Here is a 20,442-nt window from a genome sequence, read left to right on the forward strand (position 1 = left end):
TCCTGTTGAAATATTGAGTTTTAAAGTTTTTTCATTTAGTCTAGTTATAGTTCCAACAATGTAAAATGAATCTCTGCATATCCATATGAATGCAGGACTTAATTCTTCATCTGATGAAATGTGAAATTAGATTATACTTAATACACATACAAATTAATTTAAAATTAGGAGATCATTTAGAACATTTATATTTTCTTCTATTCCTCAATTCCCCAATTAAAGCATTCCTATTTATTCCTATTTAGCTTGCTGTGGAGCAATGTGATACAGTACTGCCAGGAGAAGTTGCTTTCTGGCTGCTGCATTTGCTGCTTCCAGCAATTTCACATTCAACCGTAACGATTTGACAAGCCAAAACTTAGCGCATCTGTTGCCACTCGCAACCTGCTGCTGCGATGCCTTTGCATATTGAAGTTACAGTTGCGACCTGTAGATGGCGCTGCCTGCTGAGCTGCGTATGCGAATGCTCATTGAAATCAATTTCGCATGAAGGCAAGGTTCAAATGGCGCCACATGAGATCCTCATCCAGATGCACATTCCCGTTGCCAGCGGTTAAATGAACCGGAAGTGTTTTATGCAGAAAGAGATGCAATTATTTATATGTGTGTAAGCACCATCTGTGCACGCACACACATACACGCATACCTACATACGTTTATGCATATAGTGAACTATTTGTGTTTGTGTATGCCTCGGCAAATGCCAACAAACGTGCAGAGCTTTTGGCATTTGCATGCAAACGCGCAAATATGAGAAGCCAAGCCCAATCCTCCATTTAGTGGATAGCTGCCACTTAAATACCCTGTAGGCAATGCGCATTTCGCAACGGCCATATGCATTCAGTTGGTAGCCAAAAACTATATATTGCGTTTCATTTGCAAAATCATCATCATCAGAAGATTCCGTTCTTTGGCTCTGCTTTAGATGGTAGATTTACTGTAATTTTTAGTTTTTTTGCAGGGTATCAGTGCAGGCATGCCTACCCCACTCGGGTACACTTAGTTGATAATTCTACAATTTTGCTTTCTATGTGCAACGTGCTCGTTCCACTCGACGCCTCTATACCCTACGCCAGACAGCGAGAGTGAGAGGGAGCGAGAAAGAGAGAGAGAGAGATGGTCTGCATTGCACTTAAGTGCTTCAGCGCTTTGTGCGGCATTGTGTTTGGTTGACAGAGCAGCTCGGCTAAACGGCAGCCGGACAGACGTGCCAGCCTCCAGCTAAAAGTCATTAGTTGCAGTCAACGCAAACACGGACGCTGGACAGCAGTTGGACAACGGCTCACTGCTGTCTGATGATGATTTCCACAGGGGCATCGCTTTTCTTTCTTCGCCGAATTGGCGCTGCGAACTCGCTATTTAATTTGCTAATGTGCCCGAGTCAAGCACGTGTGCATCTTCATCCACATCAGACAGCATCTGTATCTCTAAAAAGAACAACAGCTACAAATATGTTGAATATATTAAAGACATTTGGCATTTGAAATGCATTTATTTTCTCGTTTTGATTTCATTGGCAATCGTGAGGAGAATGAGTCGGGATGCTGTTGTATTCTGAGCTCCAGGCAATATGTTGGGTCTAAGCTTAAGAATTATTCGACATCCTTCAGTTTCAATTTAGCAATGTTTTTATAATCACGAAGAGGAAGGAGAATTTCCCTCTTCATATGCAACCACACAATAGTGTAATTTTTCACTTATCAAGAGCCATATTGCCTATATATCTATAAAAACATCCGTCTGATCTTATTTCAAGTGTTAGCTAAAATAATCAAATGCTTCTCCTTTGCTTATGGTTATTGGGCTAATGTGGGCTTCGAGGTTTCACAGCTTGGAACTGTGAATAAACGAGAACTGTTCGCAGCAATGTTTCTTTAAAGTCCTGTACAATTTGCAATAGAATAGCAAACTTTATCAATTAATACAGAGCCTGCATGTTATTGATAACTTCAACTAGTTGTCGAAATTAGTATCAAATTTGTTTAGTCCCCACGTACCCACAGTTTGTGCGTAATTCACTTAGTTAAGTGCCCGACAGTCAACGCAACTTTTCACTTTAAGAGACATGAATGCAGAATCTTAATTAGTTAAAGTCTTTAGCTAATACTTGTTGTCAAACTTGTAATTGCAACATGACAGCCAGCTCCAGCCACAGCCAACGATGTGCATCTAATCGAACGAAATTCCATTGACTACAGTCAATTGAAAAGTTTTCCATTTTCACGTTTTTGTTTTCTACCTTCTTTCCCTCTTTGCTCTCACACTTAGGTTTAATCCATCGAATATATCGCCTAACTTGCCACAACTTTGCTTCCTTTCTTATTCCTCCTCTCCTGTTTTTGAGTGACATTTTTCGCACCAAAACTTTTGCTCAGCGCAACTTCAACAAGGTTTTCCCCCCCTCCTCTTCTTCATCATAGTATTGTTGTTGTCGCTGCTGTAAGTCATTTTGGTTAAGTGGTTTTACGCGCTTTTCGCACTTGCGAAACAGTTCAGCAAAGTTCAGCTGTTGACTCGCTGTTTACATGTGCAAAATTTCTTATTTGATGAAAATAATTTCACACCATCAAACTCGTCCGCTGGGAGCGAGAAAAGGGTATATAGGTTTTCATTGAAACCAAACTATGTCAACTGAGCTACCATTAACCTTCTCCATTCACAAAATGTGTAGGAAATATTACAATCATATTCTAAGCCCTTCTGTGGGCGTGCCAAATCTGAAATGTTTTACGACGTTTGTTTTACAGCTAATCCCGATTTAGAGGTCTTGAACGGGTATTGTGCAGTCGGCTCCAGCCGACTGATAGGCTCTTGCTTGGACACCTGACAATGAAATATACAAAGTATTCAGCAACATATTCCCCTAGGCACGGCTGCCTCTGGCTTTTGGAATGTTTTGTGAATTGAGAAATTTGCGCGTGCATTATAGGGAAAATGCACGAAAATTTGGCATTAACTCTTAAAGTAAATCTAGATAAGTTGAAATTTTGCATACACTTATGGTAGACTAAATCAGAATTTGGGAAAAATTCGAAACAAACGATTGGAACTCGCCTTCATGTAATTTAAAATGACTTTATTGAATTCATTGCTTAACGAATGCAAATCTAAAAGTCTACAAATAAATTAAGGGAAATCCTAGAGTTTCTGCTTACCTATTGGCATTACCTTTAAAGTGCTTTCGGTATACGCTTCGACTGTAACTTTAGCTCGGCATTAAATCCTGTGGCCCCACAGTGAAGTCCCGCTGAAAACTATGGCAGTGGGCGTGCCGGAGGCAGAGCCACAGGAATTGCAACAAACCAGGGAAAAGCAAATGGAGACACATATTTTAAAGCTTCTGCTGGAAGCAGAAGGAGCAGCCACAGAGTCGCACACACATAATGGCCATTTGTTTGGACCCGTATGTGGTTATGGCTCGGAACGCTTTGGCACAATCAACTACTGAGTTGGCAATTTTTTGGAGCTGGCTAACAAACCTTTCGGTAACCCCAAACCTAACGGGCGGAACTAAGGTAACCAAACCAGAGACCCACCACACACACACACACACACACACACACACACACAAACTCTCTCTCTCTCTCTTTCTCTCTCGCACTCAGTGTGTCTGTTTCTGACGTCTGCATTTGGGTTGTCTAACGTATGACGCTGTTAGGGCTTCCGGTCTAAAGAAAAATTGTAATGTACTCAGTTGGACGACTGGCAGCTGCGCCTCGGCTCGGGCCCCACATGAGTTACGGTCGCACATTCGTAATGATTATGTTGCAGCAGCCACCGGCAGACAGCTAGTCGCCTACCTGAACACAGAGAGACCGAGAGAGAGAGAGAGAGAGAGAGAGAGAGAGAGACAGAGAGGGAGGTGAGGCACATTTTCTCTTTTGGGGCATTCAATTAGAAACCAAAGTTGACGCACCCAAAGGACCTGGCCCGGTCCAGCAACTGTTTATTAATTTCGCCTTAAAATTGCGTAGCTCTGCCGTTGCCATGGTGCCGCCTGCATAACTCTGACTGCAGGCATTGCTGCGCGTTGCTTGGCCACATGGCAACGAGGACAATCAGCCGTCTGATTGCGGCCAAAAGCGCACAAGGCCAACAGCATGACCTTGTGGTCCGTAGCCAAAATATTCTTAGCACTTTGTCTGTGCCTGCGTGAATTTGAAATCGCAAATCAGATTCGCACGGACTCACTGAGCCTCACTTCTGTCTCGCCAGGCGTGAGCTTCAAGTTGGCCAAATGAACGCGGGCAATTGAATTAAAGCGCATGCAGTGCGTCCACGCAATTTATACGAAATCCACTTAGCAGCAACCACTCTGCGGCTTGTGCCACGATTTTAGGCCTGATTGCGTAATTGTGCAAATTACTGACTGCGCAGCGGTTGCATTGCGGCATTGCGGCCAGTGCCATGTGTATTTGAATACATGGGGATCCGAATTATCACAAATTACAGCAGCAACATTTAACAGGAGCATGAAATAAATCGAATAAATATATTATGAATGCGAGACGCATTGTCGCCCCAGTCGAAACGCAGCTAAGGCTAATATGTAGTTAGTAAGGTGTGAGATTTTTGAATGCCTTTTGTAATTTTTGAGATATTTATTTTGTGACTTTCACGCTCGCTGCGAAAACCCTGTCAATTTGGCAAATTGCATCAATTATTGATTGACCTCTACCTGCAGCCCTTTTTTTATTTTTATTATTTTTTGGCTGTTTGCTCTCAACTCAGACAAGTCTCCCCAGCGAGTGCTCGGAATTTGTCAAGCCTTTGTTCGTCAATTCAATATCCAATAACAAATACACTAAGGCTGACATTTCACTGCAATCAATTCGGCCAAATGGTCCACAACAATCGTTGGCCACTCTCCATTCAAGTGTGGGCCGAGACGCCAACTGCCAAATGCGAAAAACAAAATACAAAATACGAAATACGAAATGCCAGATCCCAGATGCCACTTGCTTATTCCAAGCGAATTTCAAGTATTTTATATATTTATTGTGTGCTCTTCTGAAATCTTAAATAAATCAAGCGAAATACTATATATTGGCTTTTGACAACTTTTAGTCATCATTTTGAAATGGAAGCTGAGTTATTTATATAGAAATTTGTCTGATTTTTATAGTATTTTTGATTGCCTAAATTCTAAGGAATCTTAGATAAATATTATATTAAATTTAAATAATATTTTCGACCATATAAATTTCAAGGTACGATAAAGTGACTATTTTTTAATGATTTTTCTCAGAACTATAAATACCCTTGGTCAGAAAAAAAAAAAAAAAAACAATGCACAGCCAACTTGAAAAGATTCTGTTGTAGTCAAGCGAGGCACAATATCTTTTCACATGTGCACACACACAAACACACCCACACACACAAGTTTTTACAGTCATTAGTCGAATGACATGAACATTGTCCAGGCAGTGCTTAAATCTGCATTTAAATGGCCATTAAAATAAAGTCAGATAAGCCTTAGCGACTACCAAATACCCTTCAGCCAAAGCCTGACAATTTGATTGGGCTTAAATTGGTCAAGCGTTTACTGCGCTCATTACGCTCATTATAAATTCATTTCGCACATTAAAGTTGCATTTTTCACTCAGTGGCCACCCACACGCAGCCACATAAATCTCAAGAGCATGTGTCTGCATGTGTGTTTGTGTGGTGCGCATGTGGCTGCCCTGACTTTGCGGCCATAAAAAATTGTCATTAGCATGCCATGAATGCCAAAACCAAAAAGAGGAAAAGTAAAAGCAAAATGAAACCAAAATGTAAAGAGAAAACCACATGCGAGACATTTGTGACTGGCGAAATTCACAAAGAAACGAAGAGAAAGAAAGAAACAGAAAAGAAACAGAACAATATACAAGTACATTTGTCAGAGAAGCAACGCAGAGACTCTGCTCGAGTTGAAGTTGCCACAGATCGGATACAATTTATATTTATTCACGGACAAGCCAAACAATAACAAACATAAATCAAATAATTTGAAAGAGCTAACCAATATTTTTCCTACACACACTCAGATAAACATCCTTTGCGATGTCAGCGCATTAATTCCCGCATCTCTTGGGGACGCAGCGGCGCTTAAGTGTCTTTGGGTTGAAACTTCCTTAAAGAGTCAAGCTGTTGAGTTATGTGACTTGAATTAATTTCATAATTATTTAATACACGTTGACAAAGTTTCGCCGTTCGCCTCTCGCTCTCTTTGTTACTTTCGCCGTCTCTTACGTAATTTGCGAAACTTTCTTGCTTCCACCCGCCAACTTTGGCCATTTGGAGCATTACGCATACGCCCCGTGTCGAGCGTTGTCAAAAGTTCTGGGAATGCCAGCATTTTAATTGAAAGTAAGACAAACGAAAAAATAACTCGGCCCACTTCAATATGAGCCGAATTACTTGTTGCTTCGCCCTTTGGGGACTGCTCCATTCGCCCCTGCAGTTGCAGTCGGCCCAGTTTACTTGGCCGTAAATTATCAAGTGACAAATCGCCTGTCTGCACACTTCTCCTATGTGTTCTGCCACTTGTTTGTTTGCTCTGCAAACCCACAAACACAACAACAACAACAACAAAAGCTTAGACACACAAAAATACACAGTAGACAATGACTACATCGAGCACATTTAGCACGCAACAATCGACACATGTGGCATCCACAAATGACTTGAATGGAGTGCGAAATTTGCAAGACAATTACCTAATTGACACAGTCTGCTAATCGCTTGCCCACTGCAAATACGCTTTGAATACAGAGAGAGATTTCTGCTGTCAATTCCTAAAGCGACATTAGACTGGAATCAAATATTCTTTTAAAAGTTGTTATGAAATCAAGCATGTGGGACGTTTTCCTGCTGTAATCATTTTATTGACTAAAAGCAATTTGAGCTTAAGGTAAGCCAGAGTTCGTGATATCAAGCACATGCCCCGCTACTGGGAATATGAGAAACTTTATGCCGATTGCGCTTATTACAACTCCCAGTGGGCTGGCTGCTTGACTGAAAGCAAACAAAAACTGTGTGATCTAATGTATTTAGGGGCTTAATATGCGGCAAGTGCCCATCAACTAAATAGGCACTTGACATTTTTGAAAAGTTCTATCCCGTCGAGGAGTGTCCGATACACAAATCGCTGTTTTATAAATCTAAATATATTACTATATATATATATTATATTTTTTTATTTTTATATATATATATATATTTGTTTATATATATATATTTTTTTTTATTTTTTTTATTCACATTTTCTAGTCCACGCTATTCACACTTTAACCGCAGAGAAGCCTTACAAATTTTTAAATTCAATTCATTATAAAGGAAAATATCAAATTTATTTTATCTGAATTTTATTTCTTTTGGAAATGCTTTTACTGTCACAAATTGAGCAACAAATACAATTGGGAATACAATTTAAATGAATAAATTATTTGCAGAGTCCTGAGACTCTTTAATGTCCCTTTAACAACTTTCAACCAAATGACTTTAAAGCAGAAGATTAATTTATATGTAAACTATTACACTATTATTTTATTTAGAATGAAAGTAAGTGCTCATGGCAATAACTGAAATTCGACTAAAATATAAGGTGATTAAATTATATCTAAATCAAATCTAACTCTAACAATGTTAGTAAATGAATACACTTGACTTTGATGGCGATTGGTGTACTCTATACCCAAACTCATGCTCCGTTTGTGAGCGTCGGCCTTGCTCTACTTTATATGGAAAATGTTTGTTGCTTTAGCCGAAAATCACTAGCGCATAACAAGCCAAATAAATGTGCCTATTTCACAGTTTACGCCATTTAATACGGCATGGCATTCACAGCTCGCAGCACCGCTCACTCAGTTATTCTCCGTGTTGCATTTCTGTGTATATTAAATGATATAAGCCGCAGAATAAATAGTCTCTTACTATCGTTATTTACTTGTATTTTCCTGGAAACGTGTTCATTACTGATATGAATCGATTTATTTTAAGTTTTGCATGCGCCATTAAATTTGAATTCGGATTCGATGCGCAGTTTGGCAAGCAAATAAATTGCGTGAGTTTTGCCCATTTTTTAAATGATTGGCCGAGTCAGCAGTAGCAAAAAATCAGACAGCAGAAAAACCACATGTTTATGCATTTTTTATTCAACATTCATTATTTATTAAATATTTCATTTAATTCAAAGTTAAAACGCATTCTGTATTTGCCGCTGCAATTAAAATTAAAACATGTACTTAATTGGTTTCTATTGACAGCTAAATCAATTGTAATACTCTTCTGTGACGGCTTCCTTTGGTTTTTGTTTTTGTTTTGTTTTTACTCTTCACTTAACAATTCCAATTAGTATATTAATACAAACACATATACTTGTATATACATTCATACATATATATATATACATTCATATTTGCATATTTGCCAATTGAAATCTAATTTCATTCGTTACTCGACTTTATGCCTGTGGTTTAGTTCAATTTAAAACATTTTAATTTGCATATTGTTATGCACAATTAATTAATACGAGTTGCTATTGGCAATAGAAATTGATTTTCAATTTTTTAATTTATGTATATATTAGTTAATATTTAGCTTAGACTTTGTATACTTTATTTACCTTGTCAATGTTTAACATACAACAGACATTCATGTAGTATTTGATGCTTATCGTATCTTAGTTCGTTTTAGAAATCTGCCTAAATTACGATCAACTTACAAATTCATTTAAAATTATAAAATTTGCGATTACTTGAATATTTATTTATTTTGTCTGAGACTTTTTACTTATGAGTCTTTCACATAGAGTTTTCTACATATACATACACACATACACACTAGACATATGCTTGTTCTCTAGCTTAGTTTGTCTTCAGCTTAGTCTAGTGTTAAGTATTTTAAAATGTTGCCTAACTGAGTTTTACAATTAACACAAACCTTATGAAATAGGTTCTCATTGAAGTGGTCTTCCATTTCAATACTTGGCCTAAGTCTATTTGAATTAAAATATATTTATATATATTTGGCTTCTTTTACTCTTCGCTAAAATTCATTTGAGATTTCCGTTGAAACCCCTTAGCTTAGCTGACAAATAATTTCGTGAGTATTCATATTCATAAATTATTTATTCATAGTCATAGTCGTAGTCGAAGTCATAGTCACATTCAGATGAATACAACAATACAACATTTCACATGTCAACATGGAATTCGTCTTGCTTATGCTCTACTCCACTTAACAACTAACACACATTACGTATACGCCGTGTAGCTCTTCACATTTGGCAAACCAAAAGTACACAAAAGTCGCTGACATTTTTTTGAAAGCTTCATTTGCAGGACATGCAGCAGATGTGGCTTGAGTTGCAGGAGAACAATTTGAGAGTATAATTGTCTGTCAACGTCGGCCACATGGCCTGACATCAACTTTCAAAAAAACTGGGGCTCATGGTCAACAGGACTTTGAATACTTTTGGTTATTCGCCTCGACTCCACTCCTCTCCACTCCCCTCCACTTCCACGTCAATTGCAGCACTCGAGACTTGTTTTGCAGCTCGAAATATGCAATTTACTGGTATGCTAAATTATATTATACTATGCAAGCGTGTCGAACAGCTGTACTCCTAGAACTAAGTTAGCTTAGACATCTGGTTTAATTAGTTTCCCAGAGTGGGCTTACATTGCTATTATATCATATTGAAATACACATCGAAATAACGACTAGTTCTTGTTGACTATATCTAAGAGTTTTCACTTGCTTCGCATGGCGTCTGCTTGTGAGCGCGTCCGTCTCCTTGGGGAAAGATTTGGGAATCGAAATGGAATATTGACTCGATCTCAGATAGCCGAGACTCTTTAATCTCTCTGCCAGCACTCAGTTAAATTTCAATTAATTCTCTTTGTCCCGTTCCAATTTGCCTATTCTCCGTCAGCCTGTCAGTCGGTCGAGCAACGTTTGCCTCCTCGGGCTGTGGCTGTGGCCTGCGCAAATCCCATCAATGTCAGGCTTAGGCTTACTCTGTTTGGCCAGCCGTTGTTTGCCTTCTTTTTCTCTTTCTTTTTCTTTTTTTCTGGGGGTATTCCAAGTTGGGCAACTTATTTTCTTTGGGCTTCAGCTATTTACCTTTTGTTGTGGTTTTTGTTTTTTACGCAGAAAGCCAAATGTCTGCGTTGACAGATTTCCGCGCAATTGGCGAATTTTCATTCCACCAAGAACAACAGAATGTGAAAATAAAAGAGGAAAATCGTGCGACAGTTATGCACAAATTTGAAATTGAAATGGAAGTGACGCATATAGGCGAACCGTAAAGGATGCCAGCATTTTAATGGATTCTCTTGACTCCCTGCAAGGCAGCGAGGTAACCGAGGTGCTGTAGGTATATATATACCTATATATGTATGTATATATACTGTGGAGTATGTTTGGAATTGGTTGTTAACGCCTTTGGGGCCTGCCTAGATGACACGCAGACTGCCGCAGTCGGCGCACTTAGAGACTTGATATCAACGATTTGAGAAGCTGCTTGAGCCAATTGCTTGGGGGCTCTGTTCCATGTTCTCCGCGCTCTGCTCTCTGTCCTCCGTTCTCTGTTCCAGCGCAGCAATTTTCGCATCGTTGTCACTTTATTTGGCATTTATCAGCACTTTTCGCGCCGCACAATAGGACTACAGCCACACCCACTCGCCAAGGCGCCCATGCTCCGGCATTTTAGTTTATGCCACATTCCCAGGCAATTCGCTGTCCTCGCGTTTCTCTGCCTAGAAATGGGTTTCGAAAATCTGAAAAAGGGAGAGAGAAATAAAATACTTTAACATATTTATGCATATTGATTCGAGTTTACATAAGCAATAAATTGCTTTACATAAATTTTACAAATTCAGGACACCTCACTCAGTCATTCAATTGAATATGTAGTGACATACATATATGTAGATATAACTGTTAAGGCAGCATATTTCTATTTGGCTAACACAGCGCCTTAGAGCCAAATGCATTATGCTGACAAGCACCAACACCTCTCCGCTGCCCGCCTTCAGTTGACCCATATATCCGGCCGCATAATTTTGCACCCGGCGTCGACATGATGACCATGTCATGGCGTGTTAATCACCACTGCCAAGGCCAAAAGGCAAATGAGCAGCAGACGAGTGAGTGAATAAAAATACTTCCAACGGACACGCCCACACTGGGGTCGGACAGCACCCGCTGGCTGCAATTAGCATTAGCCACTTGTTGCAGCTCGCTCGAGGCCATGGCCATGGCGCTCCTCTGTTGTTTCTCTGCCCACACTCCTAATAAACTAATATTACTTAACGCAGCATTGACATTCCGCAGCGAAGCTTATTAAAATTATAATTACTGACCATAATTCAACTGTTTCATTACCCGCTTATACTTACAAAGCAGACAAATCGATGTGGACAAAGAAAAACAAATGTTACATTGCAGTAAAATGCGTAGAGTTAGTTGGAAGGCAAGGCTATTATATGAACTACTTGGTAATAAGTTGGAATTTGGATCTGACTCAGTGCCTAAGTAGTATTGTTTTTAAGTTTAAGTTTTACACTTTGTAGATATGTGAAAATATTGTTAAAATAGATTGCTGTTAACATTAAATGTTAGCATAACATAGGCTTGAGTAACTGTTAAGTTCAATTAGCAGAGGAAGGAAAAGAACTAGCCAATGAGAGCAGACAACAGGCAGTCATTTTTCTGTTACTGCAAAGCGAGAGGTGTGAGAGCGAAAGAGAAGGCACAGCTGTGGTTCGATTTAACAGATCACTGTTAAAAGACTCAAGACTGACTGAAATGCCGACGAACAGAGAGACAGTGCGGAAGAGTAAAGGTGTGGCTACATACATATAAAAAAGATGTGATACTAAAAGTTAAGCACAAATCTAAAGATAAATAAATAAAAGAATTCCTTTGCAAAGTTGCTTTCCTTTTTAACAAAAATAAAATTTAAATTTCACTCTTGCTTTTGTGACATATTATACTCTTATTAAAAATTCTGAATCTGAGCTGCATTTCCGTTCATAATTAAACGCATTTGTCGTCTGCCAAATAAAAACCAAATACAATTTCCTTGCTCGGTTACCAACAAGGCAAGAAAGATTTTAATGAAAATATTTTCTCGATTCTTTCTGTGTTTGTTTTGATTGCATTCCTGGATTTTTAATTTGATTTTCCGCTCCGCTCACGTGCACACAGTCAGGTGAGCTGAGATTCACAGTTTAATATGCCACATACCAAAAACTCTGCCGAAATATTCTGATCAAATTTGTTTTTGTGCTTTGAATTTCTATTAATTCGCGCTTCGATTCAGTTGCCTCCAGTCCTTGCCTAACCTTTGACTTTCAGTTATAGGCCCGCCCAATGACTGAACAGATTTGCTGGCATTCAATTAAAATTCATCGAAATGCTAAAAATAATGAGCAAATTCCTGGGTTAATCAAAAATTCAAGAAAATAGTTATAATTTGAGACGAATTTCCGGTTGAACTTTCTTTTTGTATTAAAGTCTATTTGTAGAGGAAGTGATCTGAATTTTAAATTATGTTTTAAGTCTATGGATAATCACAGAAAAATGTAATAATATTTATTAATAAATCCTATAGTGGGCTATACAAGTTGATTTAACATTTAAATTTGTCTTTCAGCTTTTTCTTAACACCTACCCACGAAATACATATTTTTTGCACAATAAAGGCTGGCAGCACTGGCAAGAAGTCTGCCAAAATAACAAACAATTTCCATAGGTTAGAGTTTCGCACATAGGCATAAAATGCTTATACATGCGTGCAAAGGACTCTCAGTGTGTGAAAATGCTTTTTTACTCAGCCGGCAAATAAAAATGAACATGTTGAGAGAGGCAACAGCTTTCATGATGCTCTTCTACTAAGCAAGGAAGTAACGGGACCTCTTGATGAGCAAATATTAATTTTCGTTGCTTTCGTTGCTCTTTGCGCACGCATACATAGAAACATATTTGTATGCGAGAGAGTACAGAGTCACTGGAAGAGAGTAAGAGCGGAGTAAGAAAAGAATCGTGCATAGCAGACCTTCGTTTGAGTTTCAACCACCGCGGCTGAGCGCTCGCAGCGCACTGATGTTGAGGCGCCTTATTTCTGTCGATCGAGCCTAAAAGCAAGCGGCCCGAGCGCATACGAAGTCAAATGCGACGCTCTTTACGAACCGTGTGTGGAAAAAGTTCGCCTCTTCTGTGTGTAGGCTAATTAGCATTAGTTTAGCCAATAGGCTTAATCAAGCTCACGCTCAGCTCAGACTTAGGTCAGGCCTCAACACGTAATCAAATTTCGAATGTATTGATTTCGGTTCTTCTGCCTTGCTGTGCGCTTCTTACAACTATGTTGATTTTCCATAACGCACACAAACACAGACACACAAATCTTGTTTTGTCGATTTGGTTTATTGTTTATTTATTGTTTACGATAATTATAATTCAAGCTTCGCCCATAAGGTTGCTCAAATGAAATTTCAAATATTGTTTATCATTTGCGGGGCGCCACAGTGCTGAAGTGTAAAATGTTTAGCATTAAAATAAATATTCATTAAGAAATCCCCAATGCGGAACCTTTAAGGACGGCCCACAACCCACATTAAGGCGACCCGAGCGGCTCTGCCGTTGATAATTGAAATGAAATTTCAGCCAGCCAGCCAGCCAGCCACAACTAGCAAATAAGAAATGCGGAACTGAACTCCAGAACAAAGGTAAACTTTGCCTTGAGCCTTCTATGGAATTCGGTCCTTTGGCCGCCTTTTGCACACAGTGCAGAGTGCTGGAACGGGATCCGGGCAACTACCTTTAATGCCACTTTATTAAGTATTCATTATTGTCAACTTGGCTTGTGGGTGCGGGCACTGCGGGAATCGGACGGGCTCTGCGGCAAAGTTGAGCCCAGCCGAACCGAACCCAGCCCGTGGGCGAGACTTGACCAGGATGGGTGTGCGAGCTCGTGCAGCCTGGAGGAAGGTGTGTTGCGGTCCGTTGAGATGAGAGGAACTACATCTGTGAGGTGGAACATTAATTGCCAGCGGCACATTGATGTTTATGTAATTAATTTTAATTGCAGTACTTTTCTCCAGCTCGGCTCGGGCGCCAAAAGTTTCGGTTTATTGTTTTGTTGTTGTTTTGTTTGCTCTTTTACAGTTTTATTGGCGGGCAACATTTGCTTTCATGCTGGCATTTGACAAAGAGCTCGCCGCTAACAGCCCAGCAAAATCAATAATAACAGCAATAAAATATTTAGCTACATCGCCGCAGCACACACGGCGCACAGCGCAATAAATAAATCATTAACCGTGCGAGTAAATAAAACGAAGCTAAGAAACATTTAACAACTACAAAGCATGGCTTTGATACACCGTCAGCACTGTAGCTACCTCCATTGTATTTTCTCGACAAATAACAAAGAGCGGCCCAACGGGCGTATACGCAATAACTAAATTATTGCGCATACGCTTCAGCACAATGGAAGCAAAGCAGTCATTGTGCGAGCTCATAAGTAGAGCAGCTGAGAGGAGCTTTTAAGCATGACTGTCATATATAGTGGAATTGAAAAAACAAACGTGAGCATAGGTAGGTAGCATAACTATCCAATACCCTGTACAAAGCAAGAAATGTTAAATACAATACATAATAAACAGTAAATACCGAATCAGGCCAACAGATATAACAATTAGAAGAGCAACTATTATAATTAGCAGATGCATCCATCTGTGTGTCTCTCTTTCATAATTTATTTGACCCTGCCTCACCTATATAGTTCATAAAGTACAAAATATACAAAATGCTACATTCTAAATGCTATATACCATTATAAGAAGTATTTATCGTTATTGAATTAGACAGCTAATTAGTTGGATCTACCTCTAACGATCTATCCTTTTCACAATTGATTTCCTTGATTCTGCACCGCGTGCTCTATATACTAAGTATTTAATAAATACTAAATTAGACATTTAATGAGTTTATGATAATTAATAGATCAACCTCTCTTAATAATTCATTTCTGTGTTCCTGAACCACCTACTCCATAGCCTCATTATATTACTATAAATAGCAGATAATAAATAAATACAATTAATACTTGATAGTATATACTAAATTAATGAAGACTGCTAATGAGTTTTTGGCAATTAGTAGATCTATCTATCTATCTACCTATCTCTTTCTATTCGCCCCTTTTGCGATTTTCTTCTTTGATTCTTAGCCAGGGTTACGCCAGTGCCCGGCCGTCAGTCAGCTGGCCAAAATTTACTGTCTATTAGGCAGCTCATCTTAAACTTTGCTTTATGGCGCCGAGCGGGCCGGGAATGGCCTTTAAGTTGCCTCAATTAGCGGCCGGCCATAGACAAGCTGTTTTCCGCGTGGGCGGCGCTGGGCCAGAAGGACTCTCGGCCCAAAAGCACGGCACATGCAGACAGGACATGCACAACCTGCGGACGTGCTGGCGAATGTTCATTTTAATGAATCGCATGCTAAATATAGTGAGCAGCAGGCGCCATGCCAAAATAAATGAGTTGCTAATTAGGCAGACGAACGGACGGACACACACACACATACACACACAAATAAGTAAATAAAAAAGAAAAACACTTGAAATGAAGCTCGAGCTGATAGCCAGGTTAGGCTATCAGCAGGCTGGAATCTGTTAACTGGATGTGTGACATCATCCGTTTGATGTTATTAACAAACTCTAAAATTCTGTCATCGCTTTTTATTTTGAAATTATGCGCGCACCACGAAATAATTATAGAAAGTGCCGAGCAAAAAGCCATTTAAATATTACAAATGCAAAGTACAGCAGAACATTAAACACTCACGCACACCCACACCCACACACACACACACTCGCTTAGAGAGTATGCAATGAAATTTAATGAGTTAAAAAGATGTCGCTTTAATGCAAAAAGGACAGCCGGAAGTAGACAATGGGCTAAGCCCCAGCCTCAGCTCGGCTCGGGAAAGTAAACTGATGTATTTTTAATTGTTGCATATATTACCATAGATTTAAATTACATCATGGTACCCAAATTATGTATGTGTATGTGTGTGTGGGTGTGGGTGTGGGTGTGGGTGTGTGCCCACGCAGAGGCCAAAGCTCAACCAGATCCTCAAATAACTTGGCAAGTTAATGAGTGCGTAAGCACGCCCAGCACATAATAGAAATGTATGCATAGTACCGTTAACATTTTCATTAAGCATATATATATATGTACGCATGTACATATGCATCCATATTTCATACTTCTTTTGAATTCTGTTTCACTTACGAAACTAAATATTCTATTTGTTCTACTGCACTTTTGCAGCTATTTCAATTGCTGTGCTATGCGTGCTCGGCGAGTTCATTAAAGTGTAGTCTCACTGTATTTACATAAATGTATATTCCGGGCAGCGCAAATGCAAATATTTGTTGTGCTTGTGACAACAGAGCGGACAAGCAAAAAGGCTTCAACAGGCGCCAGCTCTCCCGCCGTGGATTGGGCTCGATGGCTCGATGGGAGACCTTTTTTTGCTGTTGTTGTCTTTTGTTGTTTTGTTTTTATTGTTGTTTTGCTTTGTTTTGTTGTCAGCTCGAAATTGTTTCATATCAAGTTTCAAATGCTCGTCAGCTGCGAGTGAGATAGCATTATTTACTAATTAATATATAGCTCCTGCTGCTGAAGACGTTATCTACTCGACCTAGATCAATAAAGTTTATCTTTCCCTCGGCACGAATCGATATCAATCGATTTTTGAAATTCCAATTGCCACAGCTGAAAAGTTTTCTACATGAACTCAGTTGATTATTGAGTTATTTGGCAAATGCACATATAACTGTGTTTTCTGCTTTGCCATATAGATATGTGATGACTCCGCACGCCCTATCACCGCCGCACTATGTGGTTCTCATTAAGTCAACACAGCTGCAGAGATTTTCCTGCTTGGATTCGATGTGGCGCATCAACAAATAATGTTTTCAGTCTTATGCCCAGGCTAGATTTGCTTTTTGCCGCGCTGTGGGATGAGCAAAAACTGAAAAATGACTCTTCTATGCGATTTTCATGAACTCTACTATGTGGGTCTGCTCGCTTGTGCTCTTCAGTTGTGGTGTAATAAATCTTCTTTCCCTCACCCTCTCTCTCTCTGTGTCATTCTCGGTGTCTCTTTTTGTGCTTACCCTAATCCTCTCTCTACCTCGTCTTATTTACATAACTGTCTGTGTGGCCTCTCGTTTGTAAGCCGCTTTGGGCTAAACATTCATTCACATATTTAGGACTGGCTTAGGACAAGAGTAATTCATATAAATATTATATTTAAAAGAACAAATTCGCAAAGGGAAAACACTGTTTGCCAGCTCACATGATTTTCAGATGCAAGGGAAAATCTGAAAAATTTCAAGTACTAAATAACTGTCCGACAGCGGAATAGCGGAACAGTGGGACACCGGAACAGCTGGGAAGAACTTCATTTATTTGCGCATTCCATTACTTATGAGGGCCGGCGCTTAATTTGGTTGCCCTGCCAAGAAAAATGATGAGCAATTTGCCCGGCGCTATCCAGGGAGCTCTGTGAACTTGAACATTGTGAGAACTACATTTCCGCTGTCCGCTCTCCGCTCTCCACTGTCCGCAGTCTTGTTGTCCTTGCTCTTGTTGTCACCGCTGGAGTCGCTGAGATATTTGTGTTCATAAATTGCGAATGGCCCTAGTCGCTTATGTGTTTAAATTATGTAGCATTATTCAAAATATTAACTTGAATTCACACAGGAACATCACAGGGGCATGCCGGCCTGCAGCTCCTGTCTCGGGGCCTGTCTGCACTTGGTCGCATATTTTAAACAACATTAAATTCCTCGCTTCTTTACAAGTACATCTCTTTTGCTATATTTTGTGAAAATTATCACAGACTCACACTCCAGCTGCTTCAGCTGCTCCAGCTGCTCCGGCTGCTCCATTTGCCCCGGCCGACCCTGTTTAGACCCTCGCTGCGGTCTGTTTGAGAGTTTATAAAATAAAATTAATTTGGCTGCGGCATGCGTACAGTGCGTATTAATGTATGTGGACAGGGCGCAAAACCGACATCAGCTCATTACTCAAAGAGAGTCTGAGAGTGAGACAGAGTGAGAGAGGGAGGGAGAGGGATAGAAAACTGCGGGAATTTCAATTTTAATTCACTCACAGCGATTAAATAATGTATAAGTTACCCAGGCAGGGATTTCGTGACAAGATTTGATTGATATGCCAAGCACGTTGATGGGCGGGGCTAAGAGAGGAAGCAAATCATAGCGACAAATCGAACAAGCAGCAGGAAGTGCAGAGGCAGAGCTGACAGCCAGATAATATTCAATATATATTATAATGATATTTGTCTCATCGATTACTGCGACTGTGATTACTGTGGAGTGATTCAAGTTATGTAAACTTCTTCGAGTTAAGGCCAACTCCTTTTTCACATTTCCATGTTAACCTATACCACATTAAAGTCTGCAAAATATATTATTCTGTAGTCAAATCTGCAAACTCAACACTTGTTTGAATTCAACTACGATTTTATATATCTATAATCTCACGTCACATAAAAAAAAGCCAGCTTCATCAAACGCCTCCGAATTGATGTTGTCTGTGGCGCTGGTCTAAAACAAGTAAGAACGTTGCAGTCGGGCGCTACCGACTGCGGAATACTCATTCACAGTCCCTTTGTAAATTTAATTTAATTTGGCTTTAAAAAAAAATTAGTACAAAACAATTATGCTTTTTGATTATATTGTAGCTTTTGGTAATTTTTATCGAGTAATCGATAATTATTATATTGATCGTGCACTTTTTGAGTACAAATGTATGGTAATTTTCGTTAATAGCTTTCGGTCACACCTATTGCAGATTCTTTAGCGTTTGCTTACATTACAAAAGCGCGCTCTTTAGCATTCTAAGAATTGCGATGATTTCTGGATTTTCTAGCTGTTGTTGTAGTTTTGTCAGATGACGCTCTGTTATTACCTTATTGTATTTTAGCTACCAGTTTGCAAAGCAAAGCAATAGCGTGGGCGCTAAAGGCGTCGCAAGTTATGTTAGAGTGGCGGAGGTTCAAGTCTCCATCAGGGTTGAGTTTCTTTTTTTTTCATACATATTTCGTTTTTTATAAAATAGATATTTTATTCTTCTTAAAAAGCCCTCATATATGTATGTACGCATATATGCATGTATATGTATGTACATACATAAGTCTGCACGCATATGTAGCATCAAGCATTCCAGCCTTTCTTATGCACGCGCTCATTTGTATGTGTGTATGTATGTACACATAAATGCATACTCTAGCGTTGAAATGAGACTGATTTGTTTTTGCTTTGTTTTTGAATTTACCATCCGCTACTCTCATAACAAGAATCTTATTTTTGGATTTCATTTTAATTACTATTGTTGACAGTAGGCGGTAGCGCTGTCGGCAAAGGCGCCGGCTAAATATGTTTTTGTTATTTTGACAAACATGGCTTGGGTGCGAGTTCAAATCCCGCGGAAAACTCTTTTTTGTAAATTGAAAATTTTGTTATTTTAGCTTCTTTTATATTTTTTAAATATTTAAATTTTATTTTTAAATTTTATAAAAATGTTTCCTTCCGTGTTATCAATGCCTATTAAGCCTATTTGTATATACATGTACATACATAGATAGCTCAGGCATATAAATGTCGTAATTTGATACTACAAATGCCGATTGCCACGCCCCTAGTGGCCGTAGACACATCATTTTTGGCCAGTTCTTAGAAAGAGCTAACGGTAACGTAAATGCGAAATTTGAATGCTTACGCTCAAAAAATGTGAAAATTACAGGGTATTTTTCGATATGCCATGCCCCCAAAGAGGCGTGATAATTATTTTTGGGGCATCGATAGAGGAGGTTACCAGTAACTCAACTATCCAAATTTGAAGCTTCTAGGTCTTAAACTGTAGGAGATATAAAGTTTTGCGGTTTGCCACGCCCCCTTTGGGCGGATATATATCCACCATAGCTTGTTGGACTTGGGTGGTCAACTCGCGTATATATACCAAATTACAAGTCTCTAGCATCAATAGTGCCTAAAATATAGCCAAATTTGAAAAATTACTATATCTTCAGGTCCGATTTGCCACGCCCACAGTAGGCGTAGACATAAAATTTTTCCATCAGTCATTATAGAATTATAGCATTAGCTCACGTGCGAAATTTCAACGTTCTAGCTTTAGAACTTTAGGAGATACAGTTTTATCTGATTTGCCACGCCCCCAATGGGCGTAGATATATCCACCATAGCTTTTTGGACTTGGGGGGTCAACGCGGATCTACATACCAAATTTCAACTTTCTAGCTCTTCAACTAACATGATTTCTGGTATATCGGAAAATGCATTTTCCGATTTGCCACGCCCCTAGTGGGCGGATCGGGAAAATTTTAACACTTTATAAATCG

At 39.3% G+C, this 20,442-nt stretch overlaps 1 protein-coding gene across 1 annotated transcript in view; it reads right to left on the bottom strand.

Moving 5' to 3' along the window:
- Window positions 1-8,572: 8,572 nt before the first annotated feature.
- sNPF-R (short neuropeptide F receptor) overlaps window positions 8,573-20,442 on the bottom strand; it is a 41,009-nt gene continuing 29,139 nt past the window's right edge. Inside the window, exon 3 of the mRNA XM_018102628.3 lies at window positions 8,573-10,766. The gene's annotated coding sequence lies outside the window, so the exon portion shown is untranslated. The remainder of the gene's footprint in view (window positions 10,767-20,442) is intronic.

The sequence above is a fragment of the Drosophila navojoa genome, chromosome 4, assembly GCF_054131105.1.
Source record: "Drosophila navojoa isolate 15081-1374.11 chromosome 4, UAZ_NAV_1.0, whole genome shotgun sequence".
NCBI lineage: Eukaryota > Metazoa > Arthropoda > Insecta > Diptera > Drosophilidae > Drosophila > Drosophila navojoa.